This window comes from Acanthochromis polyacanthus, chromosome 7 (genome assembly GCF_021347895.1).
Source record: "Acanthochromis polyacanthus isolate Apoly-LR-REF ecotype Palm Island chromosome 7, KAUST_Apoly_ChrSc, whole genome shotgun sequence".
In the NCBI taxonomy this organism is placed as follows: Eukaryota; Metazoa; Chordata; class Actinopteri; family Pomacentridae; genus Acanthochromis; species Acanthochromis polyacanthus.
In genome coordinates this window covers 23,544,844-23,557,666 of record NC_067119.1, presented here as the reverse complement: position 1 = coordinate 23,557,666, position 12,823 = coordinate 23,544,844, and the positions used below count along the sequence as shown (strand labels likewise).

General features: G+C 39.8%; 1 protein-coding gene across 2 annotated transcripts in view; it reads right to left on the bottom strand.

Moving 5' to 3' along the window:
* Nucleotides 1-12,823, bottom strand: part of LOC110950047 (uncharacterized) — a 264,163-nt gene that overhangs the window by 182,318 nt on the left and 69,022 nt on the right. The window lies entirely within an intron of this gene.

Genomic DNA, 12,823 nt, shown 5'->3' with positions numbered 1-12,823 from the left:
AATCTGATTGTCCATGTGTTTTTGAAACGCTTAATTGTTCCAATCCACGATAATCCTGATTTCATAATTGACTGTATCATTCTTACAAACGTGCTACCAAAGAGCACATTAATCAGTATTACTCTGCCTTAACCCTCAGTAAGTGGCACATAAGAGACATGCCCTCTCTAATCAGCTTCATTGTGTTATATCACCTCCGCTCTAACTATATCACCAAGAGTTTCAAAGACCTCACACTACATGTTTATTGCTGAAACCATCTTTAATCAGCAGCATTGGGTCTTGTTAGATCATGGAGGTCTACGTTGTATGAAACGGCAGCTAGCTCTGATAGCAGCCTAATTGGGAGATAATGAGCCAATAACATCAAAGCTAATGACACACCGAGTCTAAGTCACACCCCCTCAGGCCACACAGAGGCTCATTCAGCACTGATGGAGTGCATAGCTGGGAAGTCTGACAGAGCTAGACCAAGCTCTGTACAAACAGGCTGTCTTGATGGCTTCATTAGGCTAATGAAAGGTGGCGGCTGACGCTTAAAGATGGTTATAGTGGACTAGCCTAAAGGGAACACAAGACAGACACCTGATCTGTGGTGCGCTATCTAATGGTATCCTTCAGATAGAATGGATCTTTCATGACAGTTGTGATCATTACTGCGTTTTATGTATTTCACCCCAAATACCTGTACATATAATTTCATCATCAAAAGAGAAAAAGTGGTACTGCTTTTCAAGAGAAAGCCACACAGAATATTTTTGGGCCATTGCTATACTTTGCTTATGTGAAAATGATGTGTTGTATGTTTGTTTGTCAGAGGATGAGCGGGGGGGGGGGGGGGGGGGGGGGGGGGGGGGGGGGGGGGGGGGGGGGGGGAATGTGATGACAGCTTAAGCACTGTATGAGTGTGTGGGCGGGGGCACCAGTAAGTGGGTTGAAGGGGGCTGAACTTTTGTCAGGTCTCAACAATGAACTAGCTAACAGTAAACAAGCTTGATGATGCATAATCACATTAAGAGAGGCACCAAAGCATGGAGGATGCGACCCCTGCTAATCCACACTGTGCTAGCTCTGTAACCTGCACATAATCCTAGAGAGAGGCAGTGAGGTTGAGAGGAGGAGGAGGAGAAAAGGGGAGAGGAGGACCGAAAGAAGCTTTGGAATTGAATTACTGTATGTACAAGCTTTAGGCCAATTAACCAGGTGTTTCAAATATCTACCCTTGTTGTGGCTTGCTTGTTTTCCCCTTTTAAATGGTACAGTGATGGGGCTTTGCATCCTCAATATGAGGCTCAATGATGCGGCAGTTTAATAAGCATAGAACCATATGACATATGAAAGAGAAACACCACAGTGATGCTGGGAAAGGTCAAAGCAAAAATAACCATAGTAGCGGCTATGGTTACACACACACACACATGCTTGAATTGCCACAATATATATTATTTAACAGAACCGCTCTTGACTTCATCAAATGATGAATGCCGGAAATTAAATGGTGTCAACGTTATGATGCACAATAGCACCAAAAAAAAGCCTTGGTTTAGCCACCAGTACGCCATGGCTCAACAAGAATATCTGCCGCTAAAAGTGAGGATGAACTGTTGAGCTTTTTCAAGAGAGTGAAGTTGGCACAAATACTTAGATGGTTACAACAGAAACACTTGCGATTTCTATAATTCTAGTCATTTCCTAAATAAAGGCTATTTTTTACATTATAATTTTAATTCTAAAGGGTCAAGATCCTCCAGTTCACCTAGAAATTATGTTCATCATTAATGGGTCACGCTGATTTCAAGCCTCATTAATTATCAAATCCAATGGTCATATTGTTCTGGTTGTCTGTATTTAGTTTATTCTTTGATGAAAAAATAAAGTCATTAGAATGAGCTACCTTTGGCTCAGATGCAGCCGCCTTCCTTAAATGTCACAAGCAATAGCCTATCAAAAAATGAAGGATTAAGCATATGGAAACATCATAAACAAAGTAATTTGAACAATTTTTGTGTTGGATTTGTTTGCTGGGAATTTTATACCAAGATCACTTTTACTGCAAATGCATATAAGTACCAATATTATATTATTGGTGTCCTTGATTACTAATTGTTCATATCAGTCCCCCAAATCTAGTTAATATAAGGCAGAGGGACATTGTGAAAAGCAGAAGAGTCTTACACCAGAGACTCCTGTTTGTAGTTTGGTTTAGGAACATAATGTACTTTAGGTATAATTAGAGAAAGACTGGGGCTTTGGATAAAAACACACAGTGTCTCAAGTCACTGCTAACATTCTCGACATTAATCCAGACCACAATCTTTCCCTAAAGTTAACCAAGTGCTGACAGCATCTGCACATATCTACACATTTATTTTAGTAATGCTGTATGTCAGTGCAAGAAATGCTGGTGGTACAAAACTGTCTGTTAATGTCTTACTGATCCGATTTATCTGCAGTGTTTGTTACTTATCAGTCATTAAACACATAATATTTCCTAATTAAAGTATGGAAAATGTAATCTGGTAACAATCACGTCTTTAAATTATTTGCTGTTGCAATTAGGACCATGTAACTGGAAATTCTAGTATACAGGATGTATCAAGATTCCTCCATATGTCATGACCTGGCTGTAGAGACAAGACAGCAGAGAGAGAAATGCAGGTTGAAAGCCAAAGGAGGACCGTTTAATTTTCAGACAAAGAGTGTAGGAATTAAAAGAAAAACAAAAAAGAAACAGATGTGCAGTCAGTAATGAGGGTGGGCACAGCTGTATGTGAAAGTATACCCAGGGGTGCCCCAACTTGAGCATACTGTGTAGGCAGCCACACAGTCGGAGGATGAGTGAAACGCGCAATTTTAGGAGGTGATGTTGGATTGCATAAATCAAATGAAAATGCTTGGCAGAAAAGAGCTTCACAGTGACTGGGGAATGGCAGGAATAATAGAGGTAGAATATACTGAACCGATAAATGTTCTGGACAACCAGCTAGACAGTGCCCTTCTTGCAGGTGAAAGTAAGGGGATGCACATATTTCCATTGAAGCTTGGTTTACTTGGTTAAGTAAATAGCTAACTCTCTTCAGTGTTCTGAGATGAATGTGGTTATGTTTACTGCTGTCTGGCCAACAGAAATGAGAGGATATTATATTTAAGTTGTGAGCAATATAATATACTGTACAAATTATATTATTATATGCCCCATTTTAAAAAAAAATGTTTTTAATTGCAATTTGGCTCTTTTAGACTGATATTGGGCTTTCCCAAAGTTAAAGTTAGGTAAGGTTATTATCGCTCTCCATTTTCAATCTCCACTGAGAGTATTGAGGTTAAAGTTAAATATTAACTGTTACTACTTGCCGTTTGTCAAAAACAGAGTTACTGATGTCGGTTGAGTGTATACAGTGTAGCTCTAACTTATGTAATGGAAATAGGGAAGATTATTTTCTGATATGTTTTTGAGTCTTGTTTAAATATAACCACAACAGAAGCTTTTGAATCATAAAGTAATATCACCATGACTCATGCATATTTGTTTAATTATTTTAAAATTCGACAAAACTTTTCAATTACAAGAGCCTGGATAAAATCATGACCACAAAGCCATTGATTTTAACATGGCCTATGGGTGATCTAAAATAGTAGAGTAATAAAAAAAATGAGCAAAAGGGAAAAAAGAGTAAGAGAAAGAAAAAAAAACAGTAGGTTTCAGTGAAAAAAAAGCTTATTTAGCAAAAGACATACTTGAAGATGTTAAATGAGGAAAATGGCTTTGTCTTACGGTGCATGATGTTGAATTTGCACTAATATCATAAGCTGCGCTCTCTCTCGCTTCACTTTCAAAACTTTTGCTGAGCAAACTTTTCTGCCAACTCCTGTACAGTTGAGGGAAATTCATCATTAACAGCCAGTGGATCAAACATGGAGAGGGGGTGAAAATGACAGATACAGCAAAAGTAAAGAAGGGGGAAGGTGGGTGGAGATGATGTGGGGAGTGAGGATACAGAGAGATTGGAGCCAGACAATGAGCAATGGTAGAGTGTTACTGTGTGTGTATGTGTGTGGTGGGTGGGTGTAGTAGGTGTGTGTGTGTGTGTGTGTGTGTGTGTGTGTGTGTGTGTGTGTGTGTGTGTGTGTGTGTGTGTGTGTGTGTGTGTGTGTGTGTGTGTGTGTGTGTGTGTGTGTGTGTGTGTGTGTGTATCAGACAGAGAGGAACAGGCAGAGGTCCTTGAAGTAGACCCTGGGAGTCGGGGACCAGCTGGATTCTGAGAACTGCCTGCTGATTCTGCTTGCCCTCCCAACCCTCCCAATCCCTCAATATCTTACCTCCTTTCCACAAATGTTTTCTTCTTCACTCAGTACCTATTTTGCCTCTTCTTCTATCTTTAAACTTTTATTGCACCCTGTATCCCAATTTCTTGCCCTTTTGTTACACATTTGAGATCATTTAGATTAAAATGCCTCATTTCTTAAACCATAATTTCATGTGGATAACATGATTCCGACATAATTCCATTGTAGCTTCAGTGTGATTTGGCAAAAAATGTCACTCTTAAAAAAAGGTCACTGTTATATTTTAGTATCCATTCCTGAAACTGTACTATCGTTAAATGAAAAACATTATACACTGATTATGCACTGATCGACAACAACAGTAAATCAGCATCTGTCTAATATTGTGCATGTCTTCTTTATGTTGCCAAAACAGCTGCGACCCCTCAAGGCATGGACACTGTGGTATACTGTGGCTTCTGACACCACTGACTTGCCCTCTGTGAATCGGTTCTGATCTGGTGTATCTAGTGGATCCTCCATCAGACTGGGATTTAGGGAATTTGGAGGCCAGGTCAAATTCTTGGGCTTTTTAGATTGTTCCTCTAACCATTCCTGAGATGTTTTTGCAGTGCGGCAGGGCACATCCACAATAAAAGTGACAGGTTTCCCAGCAGATCGTTGCATTGTAACAAAACTTCACCTGTCAGTTGTGTTAATGTTATGGCTGATTGGTGTATATTGTTGAAGACTACCACAGCCTTGCCACATCATGATTCACTGCACACACAACACCCAACATCCTCTACTTAAAGGCCCAAATTATAATCACAGACATCTCAAGTACTGTAGTTCAGCAATGAGCTGTTTATTCAGATTTGTTCAATATAATTTTGTCACTTTTAACCTATTTGACCTTTTATTCATCAACTATTCCACTGAAAGTCATCTCCTCTGTTTATCCTGCAGAGGAACGTTCTCATGGCTGCTTTTTCCCCCTTCAGATATAGCACAGATTAATAGATGAACTCTGAACCCTGTCTGCACTAGCCGTACACCCTGGGGAGGTCAAGAACTGTCATCGGTCTCTATCCTACTGGTTAACCTGCACAGAATCATGCAGCAAGGTGCGACCACCTACACAGAAACACAGAGCATCTCACCTCACAAACACACCAGCTAACACAGCTTATTTTGACCTCTTTGAGGCATCAGCTAATGTGCTACAACAGTCCTCTGGCCCATGGCCCCAATTTGCTATGCTTGACCACACTGGCTTGTAGCTAGTGTATTATCCCCATACACTTGCAACACTCCACAACAGCGAATACGTTATACACTCTAAGATGTCATTAATTAAGACTCATCGTTTAAAACCATCATCACCCCAGATGTGTTGCACAGTGAGAACTTTCTTGGCTATGGCCCTAACAGGCCCTGAAAAAGAGATTCCTCTGCAGCTAAATGGTTTTGATAGAAGCAACAGATGTGATCAATGAAATTGCAATGAATGATGACAGATAAGTGGCGTGTTTACAAACTCTTGTCTTGTCCACCCACAGTAACGAGGGTGTAATGAAATCATAACAGGTTTTGAGAAACATGTCTTACAGGCCATGTAGAGAACAATTTCTCTCTCAGGAGATCCTGACTATACTTCCTGCACCCTTACTGCAAAGATGCAAGCACGCCTTGTGATTGTGTTCAAAAACTGTTACTTATTTGCAGTTTATAATAACTCAAATTCTATGATTACATATACAGCTTGCTGAAGAAATCAGACTGTGAACAAGACTTTTTTTCTTCAGCGCCAAACATGTTAGAGTGTGCAAAGAAAGAACGACACTGAGACCGAGACATACTTAATACATACTCAGCTTTTCACACTTCTGTGTTTTTATCCTCGGAAAGTAAACAAGCACTGAAATCTATGAATAAATTGAATGCTAAAAGCCACTACATGGAGACTGTATCTGTGGGAAAGACATTACTGTACTCAGTGCCAAATGTTTTTTGAATGCAATACTTCCCTGTTGTTGACATAACCACAGGCCAAGTCTCGTTTTCAAAAACTGTGCCTTTCAAAAAGTTATATACATTTTTGTGTAAATTTGTTAAAGACAGATCATATGGATGTATTTCAAAAGCATATTAGCAGGATATCTCATCATTTTGTTTTATCACAACGGCTTTGAAATAAAAGAAAGGGCAACAGAAAATGAACCTCTTTGTATTAGTATATTAAAGATAAAAAAGAGGTTAAAAGTATCAGTGAAATAAGAATACTCTGAGAAGATAGACAAAAAAGAAGAAAATGAGCAAACAGAAGAAAAAGTTTTGAATCAAAGCCAATCACTTCCAGTGCCTAAAACTTGTCAATTAAATTCTTTGAAAATTGTTCTTATACACACAGGCAGGAGAAAAGAGTGCTGGTGAAAATAAGGGAAAAGAAGTAGGGAAACGGAGTGAGAGGTGAGGAGAAATTAAACTGATGAAGCAATGAACGTGAAGTTATGAGGGGAAAAATGGTGGGGTGGAGTTATAGCCTCCACACCCAACTGACCTGTTTCCAAATAATTATGCAAGAAAAAAAAAAAAAGATTAAGTCCCTGAGAACAAGAGCAGTTTTCACACTCTAGCACACAAAGAGAAGGACCGGCTCAGAGATGAGAGGGTTGGCCGCATTGTACTGCCCCACTTAAATCTTACTTTCAATCCACTAAATGTGTTATTTGACTTGGCAAAGAAGCTGGTATGTCCCATTGAGTAGCAGGGAGTCTTACCAGGATTTGCCAAGTGTGCTGCAGTCCTGCTGAACAGTCTTTGCCTTGGCTAGCTAGTGACCTTCGATGAGTTGGTGGCTCCACTCATTGGTTAAAAAAAAAAAGAGAGGTGGTGCTCGGAGAAAAGAAAAAAAATAAAGAATAAGCATTACCTCTAATGGTTAAAGCATAGTCTTTAATTTTAAAACAATCCCTGTGAGACTTATAACAATGAGAAACAATACAGTAAAGAAAGGAGTTTAAGGAAATAAAGAAAAAACCGCAAGGTATTATTACTAACAGAAACTGGGAGAAAAGGGTGAAACTGTATGTAACACTCAAGAAGTTGAGGCTACAGTATTTAGCACACATCTGGTCCAAAGATCTATTGCTATAATGTGACTAGTAGGAATGGAAAATATTTTTTTGTTTGTCTTTTAAATGGTGGAAAATGAAGACCACAAGAACAACTTAGTAGTATATACTGTGGCTGTGAAACCAAAATAATGCAAAGTTAATAGAGGAATGGAAAAATCCAATAAAACCTCTCGGAGATTGGCCTAAGACAGAAAACCTATTATTTCACTTTTCTAAGACAATAAATCAGTGGTTATTATGGGGACTTGTCAACTGAAATGACTTACTAAACTCATAAGCTATATATTCAACACGAGCAATTGAAGTTGGACACAGCTGATCCCATATTTGGCTTTGGGATACGCAAACAATAAACTGCTTCAAATAAGTAAAACATGGCTTCATATTCTCGAGACATGCTCCAATTAATAATCCAATCTATTACTTTCCATATTGTACAGTGCAGCTTACAAAACGCGTTTGTTCCCTGTTAATCCAAATTTCATCATAGCGTTCCATTAAATAAAAGATGTGATCATGTGGTCCTCCATTTACAACACAGTTCAGCATAAGGTCAGCAATACATAGAAACACTCACTGTAAGGCCTGCAATTAAACTTGACGTTCCATGTTAATGGCTCTTTTTGTGCACAGCATTTGCCAAGGATTCATGCCACTATGCTTGAAAGGTCCAGGCTCATGGGAGGACAACTCATGGCAACCCTAAAAAGGAGCCATCCATGGCTGCCAACATGATAAAACTGCAGGGAGGAGGCCCAGACACTCAGCTCCATGAAGTTCATCCTCAAAAACAAGTCTTACCTTTGTAAATTCATAGGAATTTGAAAGATAGGCCACACCACACCATTTTCCCTGTGGCCCACATTGGGGTAAATATAAGCGAAGTGAAACATGTAGACAGAGAGATGTTGTGAGGAGGACGGGAGGAGAGGATGAAGAATTATGCCAGGGTCTGAAGACTCAATTTGAGGTTGGATTTAGAGAAATAGTGTCTGGCAGCATTCGTGGGGTCAAGACCTACATGCCTGGAGCTCAAGCAGCCATCTTGGCAGGGACTCCTTTGCTGCAGCAAGGGGGGAGGAGGGTTGCCTCACAAGGTACATCAGTCTGCTGGGACCCACCATTTCCTCTTTCCCACCGTTGCAATAATGCAACTTCTATTTTTCTTTCATACAGTTTATCTTTGATCAGAAATATATTACTCAGTTGACAAGTAATGTAAACATCCACATAATTGGAGCAGAAATCATTACTTCCTGTAGTTATATTTACTATTAGGATGATGATACTCGGAAGGGAATTGGCAATCAAGGCATCTGATGGTGAAAGCCGTCCCCCACAGGGACAGAGAGTTGTTTCCCATTCCTTCCTGTTCTTGTGAATATTCCAACCTTGGATTCAGTCATTTTCAATAAACAAGGGAATTCAAATAATCATTGTGACATATTTTGCTCTCTCCCTTTGTGCCTTTGTCTCTCTTTCCCTCTCTCATATATCACACATACACACCACGAATGCACTACCCCATACAGGGCCTCCTACATGGAAAAAATAGACAAGGCCTGAACGGTCTACTGTTCATTGTTGATCAAGCCGATAAGCTGACCAACTGGGTTCATTTATCAAGGAAAACCTTTGCTCAAATGTGATCCTGGTGTGTGATGCAGCCTTCTGACAACTCAATCCTCATCTGTGTGGTTGTTGGCGTGGCGTTCTTGCTGAAACACTTGGAGTGTTATTCTAAGTTTTTTTTGGCCTAAAGCAAGACAGTAGTTGAAATAAATATCTATATCTGGGTAAGAGGAACACAAGGGAAAATCAGAATGACGTATGTAGATTAAACTATGTCTAGGAAGAAGAAATGACCTTAACTATCTTCATGTTCCAAAACCCGGTTGGATGTGTTAAATTAAGAAAACTGGTGGCTGATCACAGAGATGCTGAGACAGTAAGTAAAATCCATCTGGAATGGTTTTCTGTCTCTCCTCTGCACAAGCTGAAACCCAATACTCATATCAGATCTGAATACTGTGCAGCGATAATAGCTGAATATTCATTTTGGTGCGAGCGGAAGACAAACATTCCCGTCCTTAATGACATCTCCAGGGAGGAAGTTCATTACACAAGGTTGTTACGCAACAAAACTCCGTCACTTTGAGAGGTCAGGGGAGGTTCACACTGCTAACATTAGCGCAAAACCCAGTGGCAACTAGGTTAGTGACACTTCCTGCATTAAACAGGATCTCGAAAAGAACTGAGATACAAGTAATATCACATCTCCAGGTAGACATGATAAGACGTCAGTATCCTGACCTAATTTGTGTGAGACAGCAAAACAGACAAGACATAAAGACTTCACGTCAGTTCAGGCAGAAAAGGTATATAAGTATGTCAATCAATCAAGCCAATTAATCAATAGTAGTATAATGTCTTTGCTGTTTGATTCTGTATATATGGACATCATAATAGCCTTCGACAGCACAAATTTATTGAATCTATTGCTGTTCATCATATATGGCCTTTTTACGAGGTAAGAACAAATCCTTATAAGACTGCACTTATAAAAAGAAACATGCTACATTTAATTTACCCATCATTCCCATTGAAATAGCATCCTAGTGCTGTGATTCACTGCTTCCAGTGCTCCTGCTGCACTTGGAAAGCTCCCTGTCAAACTTGCTTAGTAAGCATATCAAGCATAGTCTGTGACATGCGCTGAATGCACTGTAATGTTGAGGGAGGAGAAAAAAATCACAGGGAGTACAATCTTAGGTGTAACGCAGGTAGAGAACGACACTTGTGGCCAACAGACTCGCAACCCACAATGCGATGTGAGCGGGCACAACATAATTGGAGCACCCAAATGTCATCCCATGACAGTTCAGGTAATTCACATAGAATGTTCTGAACCTGGGGATGGATCCATGATCCACATAATGTTAAAGAAAACGACAAGCATGCTCGGGGTGCTCCTGACCTGACGTGCCTTCTCTTGTCTTGAAGGCCGCAGGATCTTCCACGGCGAAGACTGCTGTTACGTCTCCTAGTTATAGCATCAATTTGTGCCCCTCTTCTGGGCTAAGCCTCTGTTTACAAATTATAACAAAGATGGCAGCCCACCAGCTACCTGGATACAAAATAGATCAAAATTTGAGAAAAAGGTTAAAAACCTTATTCCAATCTCTACTGATCCTAGAGCCATATCTGATGGTCAGCTGAGGAAACAAAATGAAAAATATTTGGTAACTCAAGCCATCTGAATGTTATGACTCTACTGCAGGGATGTTTTAAAGAGAAAAAAATACAGTTTTTTGAGGGAAGAAATTGTCTGTATCCAATGCTTTCCTTTTTCTGTTCATTCAGATACAGTAGAGGCATCATTTTATTGAAAAGAAGTGACGAAATTATTATAAATATTCCTTCCAGAAAAGATGACTTTTAAAAGTTTCATGAACTTGTTTTGTGTTAAATCACAATCATCTGCTATTAATTATCTAGGGGAATTGAATCATTGCAGGGGGATGTGGATGACTTGGGGAAAGATGTGGTGTGAAATTAAATTGAATGAATATAATGTTTGTAGGGAAAACAAATAAATACAAGTTTGCTGATGGTATTGTGCAGACTTATTGTACTAAAATTTTATTTGGATTCTGACTGAATATTTGCCTCCTCTGTCACTGTTAATGATGAATAACATTTGTGTGGGGTGGTGGGGCATGATCTTTTTTTTGGTTCCTGAAGGAGGACTTGACAGACAACATTTGAAAAACCACTGGTGAATATGAACTGTACACTTGCAAATCTGTATTTTTGCATGTTGCTGAATTTCATGGTGAATTCATTGGATATCAAAAGCAGAGCTGGGGGAGTCAATATGAAATAATATGAGGAAAAAATGAGCACGAAATTTTAATACTTGCTGAATCCTCTCACAAGTAACAGGCAGGTGTACTGCATGTATGTATTCCTGATGGAAGGTTGATGTGAGTGTATGTGTGCGTGTATATGTGTGTGTGTCTCTGGGAAAACACTGTAGATGTAGTTACATACTGTTCTGTGCACTGATTGATGGTTGCTGTCCATGCAGGCCTACATTTTTGAGTGGATTGGAGTCACAGCACATGAGCAAACACAAGATGGAAGACAGGGGAACTCTCCACTACAAAGAATAGCAAGACTTTCTGCACCACATACACACACTGCAGAAACACAAACTCGCACACCACACCCACAGATCCACTTCCCCACCTCCATTGCTTGAAGATCTACCTGCCAGCTGCTGCCAGTCGCAGGGAAAGATGGGCTTTGTTGGTTTTGTGAAGCCCACCGACAAGACCCCCCTGGAGACTGCAGGTCTCCAGCAGCACAAGCCTCAGCCTTATCCACTCCGCCGCACAGGCAATCTGTTTTCTATATTACCAGCCTGTATCACTGTACTATGCACTATAGAACAGCAATTGAGCAGGAAATTAAGTTAGGGGATCGGTATTTGGCGGAGGAGAACGAGCTGGTGTGGTCTTCTCTCTCCACATACAAGGATCATTAAATATCACATGAGTTTTTTGATAAATTTCCTTTTCTCCTCTATCTGCTGTTCCCATCAACTCTCTCCCCTCTTCCTCCTCTCTCCTTTTCTGTCCGTCTCTTTTCCTTCTTCTTCAATTTCCCTATCATCATCTGCCCGTTTCTCTCTCATCTTGCTGTATTTGTAGAGTGTATGAACCAAAACATCCTAATGGATGTTTAAACAGCTTGAGATGTGTCAGCCTGGGAACTACCTCCCTGTGACAGGGAGCTCTGGCAGGGAATTGAGACCATTATGCGGGGAAAATAGGGGACATGGTTCTTTCTTTTGCTTTTTGTTTATTTCTCTTCCTCTCTCTGGGTCCTTTTCTGTAGTCTCCCCTACTTCTCTGTGTATTTTTTCACTTTATTTCTCTGTACATACAAACAGAGGACAGGATCTAAGCACTTTAAGATTGTTATGGGGCAAGCCTTTTATACCTTGTTGATTTTCCTCTGCTTCTCTCCATAAGACCTCTTCTGCCTTTTTCTTATACTTAACCCTTTTCACTGAGTGATTGTGAGTAAGTAGTCTGTGTGTGCAGAAAAGAGAAAGTGAGAGCAAGCTAGGTCATTGCATCACCACTCAAAATTTTGATGCTTAACTTTTGCTGCAGCACTGGCAGCGCTTATACACAAAACCACACACACCCGTTCTCTGTACTCCTGTGTGAACCCTTGGTTTTAGTTTTTTGGCACAAAAAGGACTTTTTGTTTCTTTTATTAACTTCTTAATCATGAACCTCATTATCAAACTAATAATTAACTTATATTTCAGATTACTTTTAGGTTAATTTTGGGTATTCAAATGACCTAGATCTCAAATTATTAATGAAATGTATATTCATAGA